This window comes from Camellia sinensis, chromosome 6 (assembly GCF_055761805.1).
Source record: "Camellia sinensis isolate YWXY chromosome 6, ASM5576180v1, whole genome shotgun sequence".
Lineage (NCBI taxonomy): Eukaryota > Viridiplantae > Streptophyta > Magnoliopsida > Ericales > Theaceae > Camellia > Camellia sinensis.
The window spans coordinates 193132513-193143667 of record NC_138966.1 but is presented as its reverse complement, the minus strand read 5'-3'; positions in this window follow the sequence as shown (position 1 = coordinate 193143667).

Here is an 11155-nt window from a genome sequence, read left to right as displayed (position 1 = left end):
CCGTGTTGTTGGTGATACGGGCAGTATTTTGCTGGGTCATGAGAGAGATGAAGTGGATTTGGTAGTGGCCTCGGCTCCAGGGGTTTCAAATGCTTTTTCATGATCAATACCCCTAGAGCTTTGGACAGGGGCATGTATAAGGGTGTGAAGGTTCTTTGGCCTCTGGGTTGATATTTGGTGGTCTGGGTGTTACTTCCGGATGCACCGGAGAAAGGCGTGGCTGCCATGGGTCTTGGAAGGGGAGGGGGAATGGTGGTGACCATGCTCACCTCTGAAGCTCTTTGAGTTGCAGCGCCACTCGGGCCTGCATTGTTGTTACGGTTGAAAGTCCTCCTTGGTTGCTCCCTATCTTGGTCGATCAGACCCTGTTTCATTGCATCTTCAATCTGTACCCCCATCTCGTGCAGATCTGAAAAAGTGGGAAAGGGGAGTACAATCATCTTTTGCATTAATTTTGGCTCGAGATTGTGCACAATCATTCTGATCTGGTCTTTATTGGTGGGCCTTAAAGTCATCATCGAGGCCTTCACCCTCCACCGGGTTACGAAATCCGAGAAACTCTCCTTGGGCTCCTGCCTTGTTGTTTCGAGATCACGAGTTGTAATCTCAATTTGGGTGTTGTAAGAGTATTGCGCAACAAAGGCTTCAGCCATTTCATCCCAACTTCGCTTGACATCGTCCTCTAACTTTGCATACCAGATGGCGGCTGCACCCGACAGGGTCCGACCAAATAGTGAAAGCTTCTGGGGTCTAGTTAGGCCCATTGGCCGCAGTATATCTGAGAATAGCCGGAGGTGGACCATGGGATCCCCAGACCCGTCAAAGCGATCGATCTGCGGCATTTTAAATCTATCCGGTAGGGTCACGGCCACATCGGTATATCCGTCTTCGATATCCGGAATAGCCTTTACCCCTTGCGATTTTTTAAAGAGCTTCTCGAGCTTGCTCAGTTTCAGCGCTGTTAGGTCTATTTCGAACTCGAAGGGAGAGTTCGGTTGGTTGATAGGCGTAGGCGCCTTGGACAGTTAAGGCAGAAGTTGGGGAGGAGCCGGCCCCGTTGGAAGGTCTGTGTCCTCCGGGACGTTCTGGACATTTGGCAAGGTGTTCCTGGCATTTGGCAGGACATTCTGGACAGTTGGTGTCTGCTCTGGTAACGGGATCCCTGGAGGGGGAGGAACTGGATGTGAGGCTGACGCTTCGGCTTGCTGCTGGAGCCGGGTAATTAGCTCTGCCTGCTGGGCCATGATTGTGGCCTGCTGTTTAGAGAATTCCGCTTGACAGACAGCGTCCTCCTGCATTTGCTTCATGCTCTCTTGGAGCTGACGCATCATTTCCTCCATTCCGGCTACACTTTGCTGATCCTGCTGACTGACTGGCATGTGTATTTCTATGGCAGAAACTAAAACCTCAGCCCGACTGTTCACTGCTAGGGTAGACCACTGTTCTGGTAACCTCTGCTCAGACGCACTGCATTTTCTTGGCCTTCTTCTGACAACTGGGGGTAGAGAATGAAACACTGGCTGTCCGTCAACCAGATCCTCGGATCGATTGAGCCGACGACCCCTTGTCCAAAGTGCTTTGGGAATATCTACTGGGTCGGAAGCAATTGTGCTAAAACTGCCCTAGTAAAAGATAAATAAAGCAATAAGGAAATAAATAAACAGATAAACGGACAGCATAACAGTTTAAAGTAAATACACAACACACAGCTGGGCATAACAACACATGGTCGATAAGCTGAATACACATTGTCCTCAATCACTGATCATTATCCCTGAATCACTGTCCCCAAAGACTGAATCTGATACCTGCAGATAACTGATTCTCAAACACAGACTGATGCCTGCAGGCCTGATGCCCCAAACTCGCAAACTGATACATGCAACCCCTGTAGAGACACTCTGATAGCACATAACAGATAAGCGAGAGCCAAAATACCCCTATATTGGGGGAGGGTTTCCCTGTCCTATTTTACCAAGAGCTAGGGTTTCACTACGCATGTAGGGTTTCAAACAACCTATATCGGGTAAGCAACATGTCCTAGTTTGGAATGGTCACTATGGATCCGAATATGCACTAGGTCGAATGGTCAAAAAGGGTGCCCCGGTAAAACCGGGGTTTGTGTTCCCATACTGGCAGAGCCCATAACCGATCAGCCTTATGGTCATTCCTTGACAAGACAAGTCTCCGGCAAACCGTTCAGGAATAGCAGATGGCAAACACGGTGTCCTAGGCGCACCAATGCAAATGCAATGCAAAGAAACACATAAGTGTAGTCAAAAACAGATATCATGAGTTCGAGTCAAGTTCTCTAACTCCCCAGCAGAGTTGCCAGAAACTATAGATATCCCCAAACACCCCGGGAGGGTGAGTCCCGTTCTGTTCATTTGGGCTCACTACAGTTCAGATTCTCAAATTGTCACGGTTCTGAATCTGAACCAAAGAGTTCAAATCCGGCAAATCGTTTTGAGAAAACAGATTTTGAAAGAAGTGCCAAACATGGACTGCTTTGCCAGATACAGGGTCGCTACCTAAATGTTTTATTTTGGGGAAATTTAGGAAACCCTGGCTCGTTTGCCTAAGGCCACGTGTCCATCATCACCAAAGTTGCCTCGGCTCGAGAACTTGGGTACGATTGGGGAAGGTCACTTCGTGAGCACCCCCGCTCGCCCGATCAAAGATCGGCCTCTACTAACCATGATATCTATTTTTGAAAACATTATGCGTTCTTATTCCGGTTATTAGCCTATATTTACTATGTGATACGCACAGCATACAAGTATAGACTGGATCGCCTGAATTGGAACAAAACATTTCATGTTTGTTTGTTTGAAAATGGTTTGATGGTGCTACCCGCAAGTAGGCTAAGACGTGGATTTGCCACCCTCGGGTGGGCTTAGAAAAACATGATTTTGCCACTATCTAGTGGGCTTAAAACTCACAGTGAATGAATTGTTCCAACCCAAATAATCCAACCTTCACCCACAGGCACTCAGGCAGTTATATCACATAAGCGATTAGCCTCATAGCAAGCATGCTATCATGGCAGTCACTCACACACATGCAAGGATGCTAAAGCATAAAACTTACCGAGTACTCCAAGCCAAAACAGAAGCTAATTAGAAATCCATGCATGATCCTAATTATACAGAAATGCCTAATGCAACACATGCAAAAATACAACTATGGCAGGCTCGGCTATTCTAGACATGGCATATGAAATGCTACAGCTAACATGTATTCAACTTGGAATGGAAAATACAATGCAGTTAGTATGATGCGCCGAGCCCGGTGCATGCAAAATAGATGAATGAATGCAAACATGCTATCATACTGTATGCTAATTGAAACATGCCCTAATCTAACCATCATAAGCGGGTAAATAAAAGGGAGAAAGACGTGGGGTTGGAAGGCATACATCACACACACACGCACACTTATTACAGTTATGCCCTTGTGCAGAGGGTCTGAATAAATAATATACAGTCCCAAATGAATAATTACAGTCCAAATATGTACAAAACCCTAATTAATTAACAAATTAAACTAGGAAGCAATAAATTGGCATGCAAGCCAGGGACTGCCTCAAATCTGCTCCGGATGATGAATGATGCATGCTCGGGTTGCCTTGTGCGGAGAATCCCTCGCGATGCCCCGGTTTGCCTCTGTTTACAATTGTTCTTGGAATGCGTGCCAGGCTCCGGAAGGTTGCTGATTTCTGATTTGCTGTAACAGAGAGTAACAAAGGGGCATGGCAAAGTATTTTCACATATGTATGCATGACTACCCTTCAGGGAGTGTAGTCCTCGATCCTCGTGCCACCAATCACGCATCTCGATGCATGATGGCCGAGAAGTCAAATTACATGACTCAATATGAAATGAATGCACATATGGACACAACAAGGCCTAGACTCCATCATGGATAATCCGGAGTGTCGGCGACTGGGAATTGAGACACGTTCCGTCACTCGGAGTACGAAACGTCCCTCGTTTCCCGTGCTTGGGCTAACTCCTATCCCAAGCGCAATGCAATATGCATGATATGCATGAATGCAACCCTAACATGCAACCTAGCATACACAATGCTATGAAATGGCATACACAATGCACGATGTAACGAGGCATACAAAATGCTTTAACATACAACCTAGCATACACAATGCTATGAAATCAAATGGCATACGCAATGCATAATGGACTTACACTAACATGAGTGGACCTCAGCCACACTCACATCAGTAGCCATTAGATGAAAAATGGGACTCTCGAAATACGTGCACGCATGCACACAAATCGAGAACCAAACCTAAGGCAACAAATGCCACTCTACCAAAGCATGGCAAGGCATGGAACATGGTATGCAAACACGCAAATTTTAGTGCTTAAATATGATACAAAACAGCCCCGAAACATAGAAACATGGCACCCGATGCATGAGATAAACCCTGAAACTCAAAACTAGGCGCATGGAATGACTTATAGCTATACAAAGCATGCATTATTTGATGATGAAGAATGAAGACAAAGGCAAGACAGTCCCAAAACATGCATATTTCCAGTTTATAACAAGCCTCAAAAATGAATGCAAATAGGGCTAATCTATCATACAAAAATGGCCCCAAAAGAGAGATTATACACAAAGGGACAGAAGCTGGCCCAAAATGGCAAATATCCCTTCAACAAAGTTGAAGAGGGGCTCAAAAAAAGGTACTTTACAGTTTACGTCAATCCACGAAAATAATCACAAATAAGGCCAAACTATCATGCAAGAAAAGGCCTAAAATAGGGATAAATAGACAAGTGGCAGCTGCTGCTCTCAAACAGAGGAGATCCCTTCAACAATGTTGAAGAGGGGCTCAAAACAAGAGGTTTTACATTTTATGGAAAGATTCAAAACAGCTCACAAATAGGCCTAAAGTACTATGCAAAAATTGGCCTAAAAGAGAGATAGAGAAGCAAGTGATAGCAGGAGGCCTCAAAAAGAGGAGATCCCTTCAACAATGTTGAAGAGGGGCTCACAACAAGTTATTTTACAGTTTATGAAAAAGTCCAAAACAGCTCACAAATAGGCCTAAAATACTATGCAAAAATTGGCCTAAAAGAGAGTTTAAGAAGAAAGAGGTAGTATCTGGCCTCAAAAAGTGAGGATACCATCTACAATGTTTAAGAGGGGCTCAAAAAAAGTTATTTTACAGTTTGGCTCGAAGCCCAGAAATGCTTACAAACAGGGCTAACATATTATGCAATAAAAGGGCCAAAAGAGAGATAAAAGGGAAAGGGACAGAAGATGGCCTCAAACTGAGAAAAAACCTTAATAAAACATGAATATTAGCTCAAAATAAGACTATTTATAGTTTAGGCCAAAGCCCAAAAATGCTTACAAGTAAGGCTTTTAAATGAAGCAAGATAAGGCTAGAAAAGGGAAGAAAGTGACTCACCCTTGTAGAACCAAACTTCAGCAGCTTTTGGACCAAGGAAAGGTGCTCCTAAACTTTGAAAAACAGCCTCAAGTTTCTGGAAGTGGAGTGTGGGTTGATAGGCTATGAGTTGGTGTAGAAATGGTGTAGGAGCAAGGGTATTTTGAGGCTTGGAGTAGAGAGAGAGGGAGGCTTCAATGCAAGAGCTCCAATGGATTTTTCTAGCCCTTTAAAATGCAGCTGAGAGGCTGGTTATATAGGCAAAGGAGGGGAGAAAAAGGGGGGGGGGAAATGAATTCAAATTTCCCCCCAAAAGGGCACCCCTCCGGATACAAGGTCTGGGAGGAAACAAAATACACAGCTGGAAGGGACCAGGTGAGGGGATTCTGGCCGACCAAGTTCAGAAGGTTCAGGTGGTCGGCCAGCCACCTCCCCTGGTCGGCCGACCAAGGGTCAAAGGGGTCAAGCAAAATTACTGGTCGGCCACCTCATATTGGTGGTCTCCCATGTGTGCACAATACAACTATGTGATTGAAACCCAAAAAAAGTGAACCAGGAGAGAGAAAAGACCACTTTTTAGAGGGGGTCAAAAGGGTCAGGAACAATTACTGGTCGGCCACCAACTATTGGTGGCCTCCCAGGTGTGTACATCACAAATATGGGGTTTAGGGTTCAAGAAAGTGGCTCTAGGGTGGTCAACATTGGCTTTCAAGTGAGGAAAACGGGCGTCGGAGAACGATGAAGAAATAAAACTGGTTTTTTTTAACAATTGCTGGCCTCCCACTCTCCTACAAGCTTCCTAACTATGAAAATAAGGTCTCCACCAAAAATGAACCAAAACGGATGCAAAACGGAGGTTCGGGGATCGAAACGCGCGACTCGAGGCCCCGAAAATGGGTTGTTAAGCACCGGAGGTGGCGTTTGACCACGAAGTTGGTCTCTCGGACCCCAGTGTCCCTCAAAAGGGAGGAAATGAGGTGTATACCAAAAATCAGAGCAAACGGAGGTGGTTTGGTGGTCCCGAACCGAGGCACACGGCCGTCGGCTCCGAAAAATCGGAAACCGGGCTCCAAACGGGAAAAATGGCCTACGACCACAAAACGTAGCCTACGGCCACTGAGAGATGATCTTTGAGACCTCTCCCTCCCTTCGGGAAAAGAAAACCGAGAAAACAGAGCCTGGTTCGCAAACTGAGACAAGGCACGAAAGAGTCCGGAAGTCCGAAGGCAAGGCTCGCAGCCGAGACTCTGAAACTTCTAAACGAGTACAATATGCAATATCACCAAGTGCTCAGCTGGTGACGTCTGAGTCTTAAGGTCGGTCAAAAATGGGGTGTCTACAATAACCCATTAAACAAGAAACAAAATACGGGGTCAACAACTAGCCCCAGCCAAGGGAGTGGTTTCATACCACCCTGTTCTGAGTGTGGCAGGAAGCACAAAGGGGTTTGTTACAAAATATCTAGAGCCTGTTACAGGTGTAGCAAGATGGGCCACATAGTTAAAGACTGCCCCTCTGCACCGCAGGCCAATAGTAAAGCTGCACCAAGCGTAGCAACATCAACTGTTACACCAAAACCGAACCCCAAAGCTACCAGGAAAGAGCCTATGAGGCAGGGTCGAGTGTTCGCCCCAGTACCGGGAGACGTACAAAATACCGAGACCGTTGTGTCAGGTATCCTCTCTATTTGTACTCAAAATGCATATGTACTGATTGATTCGGAGTCTACACATTCATATATGTCGCATGCTTTTTTGCGAAAATTGAATAGACCCTTAGAACCCATGAACTATCTGTTAGCTGTATCTTCACCCGTTGGGGGATCCATGACTTGTGCATATATGTACCCTGCTTGTGAAATTATTGTTGGAGATGCACATCTGTATATTGATTTACTGCCACTGAACATTAACCATTTTGATGTAATATTGGGAATGGACTGGTTAACAAAATATCATGCCACCATAGACTGTGTAACGAAACAAGTAGTTTTCCGTCCACCTGGTTTGCCTGAATTTGTGTTTAATGGAAGTGAAGTAGTACCTCCTCCGTATTTGATTTCATCTGTGAAAGTTGTTAAATTGATTAGAAAGGGGTGTAAAGGATATCTGTGTTCTGTATTGACTGTATCTACTGATGATAATGCTAATGTGAACAGTATTCCCATAGTTAGAGAATTCTCAGATGTTTTTCCAGATAATCTGCCAGGGAATTTGATTGACAGGGAGATTGAATTCACCGTTGATGTGATTCCAGGTACCCAACCGGTATCTAAAGCTCCTTACTGAATGGCTCCGACTAAATTGAAAGAATTGAAAGTGTAACTGCAAGAACTATTAGACAAAAAGTTCATCAGGCCTAGTACTTCACCGTGAGGCGCACCTGTCTTGTTTGTGAAAAAGAAAGACAGCTCATTGAGACTGTGTATTAACTACCGTTAACTGAACAAGGTAACTGTGAAAAATAAATACCCATTGCCTCGTATTGATGACTTATTTGATCAGTTACAGGGTGCTCAAGTGTTCTCTAAGATTGATCTCAGATCCGGATATCATCAGCTGAAAGTTAAACCAGAAGACATAGACAAAACTGCTTTTCGAACGAGGTATGGACATTACGAATTTTTAGTTATGCCTTTCGGAGTTACCAATGCACCTGCTGCATTTATGGACCTCATGAACAGAATCTTTAAACCGTACCTTGATGACTTTATTGTTGTATTCATTGATGACATCCTGATTTATTCTAAGACTAGAGAAGAACATGAACATCATCTGAGACTTGCCCTACAGACCCTAAGAGAACAGAAACTTTATGCTAAACTGTCTAAATGTGAATTTTGGCTCGATCATGTTATGTTTTTGGGGCATGTTGTTAGCAAAGATGGAATTTCTGTTGATCCGCAGAAAATTGAAGCTGTAGTAAATTGGCCTAGACCAACAAATGTGACAGAAGTCCGAAGCTTTTTGGGACTAGCCGGGTATTACAAAAGATTTGTCAAAGATTTCTCCAAAATTACCTTACCGTTGACTCAATTAACTCAAAAGGGAATGTTATTTGACTGGACTGACCAAAGGGAATCCGCTTTCCAAGAGTTGAAAACTCGACTTCTGACTGCACCGGTTCTTACCCTACCTTCAGGTACGAATGGTTATACTGTATTTAGTGATGCTTCTCATAAGGGTTTGGGGTGTGTTTTAATGCAGAATGGGAGAGTAATTGCCTATGCTTCCTGACAACTGAGACCGCACGAAAAGAACTACCCGACCCATGATCTGGAACTTGTTGCAGTAGTATTTGCACTGAAAATCTGGCATCACTACCTATATGGGGCGACATGTGAAGTATATACCGACCACAAGAGTTTAAAATATTTCTTCACACAGAAAAAACTGAACATGAGACAGCGGAGATGGCTAGAACTGATTAAAGACTATGACCTTCAGATATTGTACCATCTGGGAAAAGCCAATACCGTTGCCGATGCACTGAGCCGAAAATCAATTGGAAACTTAGCCTGTTTGCTCACCGGGCATAAAGAATTGCTTTGCGACCTTGAAAAATCTGAAATTGAAATTGTTTTGCGAGAACAAGGTGGAACCTTAGCTGCTATTTCTGCTCAACCGGCACTGATTGAAGAAATTAAAGAGAAACAGCAACATGATGACTTCTTGAGGAAGATCATCGAAGAAAGGGAATCTAAACCGAGACCGGGGTTCAAATTTGAAAATAATGTACTGAAATTTCAAGAAAGACTGTGTGTACCGAATGATTCTGAATTGAAAAGAAGAGTTCTGCAAGAGGGCCACAATTCAAAATTTTCTATCCATCCAAGGAATACGAAAATGTACCAAGACCTAAAACTGAGTTTCTGGTGGCCGGGAATGAAGAAAGAAATTGCTGATTTTGTATCAAAATGTCTTCATTGCTAACAAGTCAAGGCGGAACATCAACGACCCGCAAGCTTACTGCAATCCTTACCTATACCGGAGTGGAAATGGGAACATATTACTATAGATTTTATTGTGGGATTGCCTCGCTCCAGTAAAGGTATGGACTCAATTTGGGTTATTGTTGATAGACTGACTAAATCTGCTCACTTCTTACCTGTTAAGACAATATATAATGCGGACAAATTGGCTATACTCTATATTGATGAAATTATTAGACTGCATGGAGTGCCTGTGTCCATTGTTTCTGATAGGGATTCAAAGTTTACATCGAGATTTTGGCAAAGCTTACAGACTGCATTGCGTACTAAACTGTGACTGAGTAGTGCCTATCATCCTCAGACAGATGGCCAGTCAGAAAGAACCATCCAGACTCTGGAGAATTTACTAAGAATGTGTGTCCTTGATTTTCAGGGAAACTGGGAAAGCTATTTGCCCTTAGCTGAATTCGCCTACAACAACAGCTATCATTCAAGTATTGATATGGCGCCTTTCGAGGCATTGTATGGAAGAAAATGTAGATCTCCAATTTGCTGGGCAGAAGTTGGACATGGGCCTTTGCTTGGGCCCGAGATTGTATATGAAACAACTGAAAAAGTGAAACTGATACAACAGAGACTGAAAACTGCACAAAGCAGACAGAAAAGTTATGCAGATGTCAGAAGGCGAGACAAAGAATATGAAGTGGGTGATCACGTTTTTGTGAAAGTGACACCGATGAAAGGCCAGACTCGTTTTGGAGTCAAAGGCAAGTTAGCGCTAAGATATGTCGGACCGTATGAGATTATTGAGAAAATCAATCCAGTGGCGTATCAAGTTGCGCTTCCTCCTGAAATGGAGCATATGCACAACGTCTTCCACATTTCTATGTTGATGGACTACCTCCGGGATCCTTTTCATGTGATAGAGCCTACTCGTGTAGTGCTGAGTGATGACCACACTTACGAGGAACGGCCTATTCAGATTGTAAACAGACGGATCAAAAAGTTAAGGAACAAAGAGATCCTGTTATTGAAAGTCGACTGGCAAAACCATGGTGGCGTGTATGCCACTTGGGAAAGGGAAGATGACATGGCTAAAAGATATCCTAAACTGTTTCCACTGAATCCTGTTTTCTTTGAGAATGAAGGTAACTCGAGTTTAAAGGACTAAACTCTTTATAAGGAGGGGAGCTGTAACAACCCTCACCACTGTTTACCGATAAACTACAAATTACTGCTGAACTGAGACTGATTATGATTGATAACTAAAGTAATTGAACTGATTGAAAGACTGAACTGATTGACTGAAATCTGAAACTGACTGATTGAGTATATCTGTTTGAATTGCATTATCTATCTATTTGACTGTTTGATTATCTGTTCATGTTTTATGTTTAAATTGTAAATTAAAGGCGTTATCGGCGGCCGAACTAGAAATCGATTGATGTTTTAGGATCATTGGAATTTATGTGAATTTATGGTGTAATTATCTAAAAATCGATTTGGTACGATTAAAATTAGATTAAATATTGATAAATTGCATAGTTTGACTTAATTACATTAGTGCCACTTAGTGGCTACTACCTTATACATTTTGAGACTTGTATACACATTGAATCAAAACTTTCCATCAGTCCATTCTCCTCGTTATTGCCGACCATAGAGAGAAAGAAACTAGAAGAGTTGATTTCAACTTGTTTCAATGTGAATTGGCTTGAATCTTGGTAGAATTGAAGGCTGATAGCAACATTGACCTATAATCCAAGACCTAAGGTAGATCATTGACCTTCTTCATTGTGTATTTG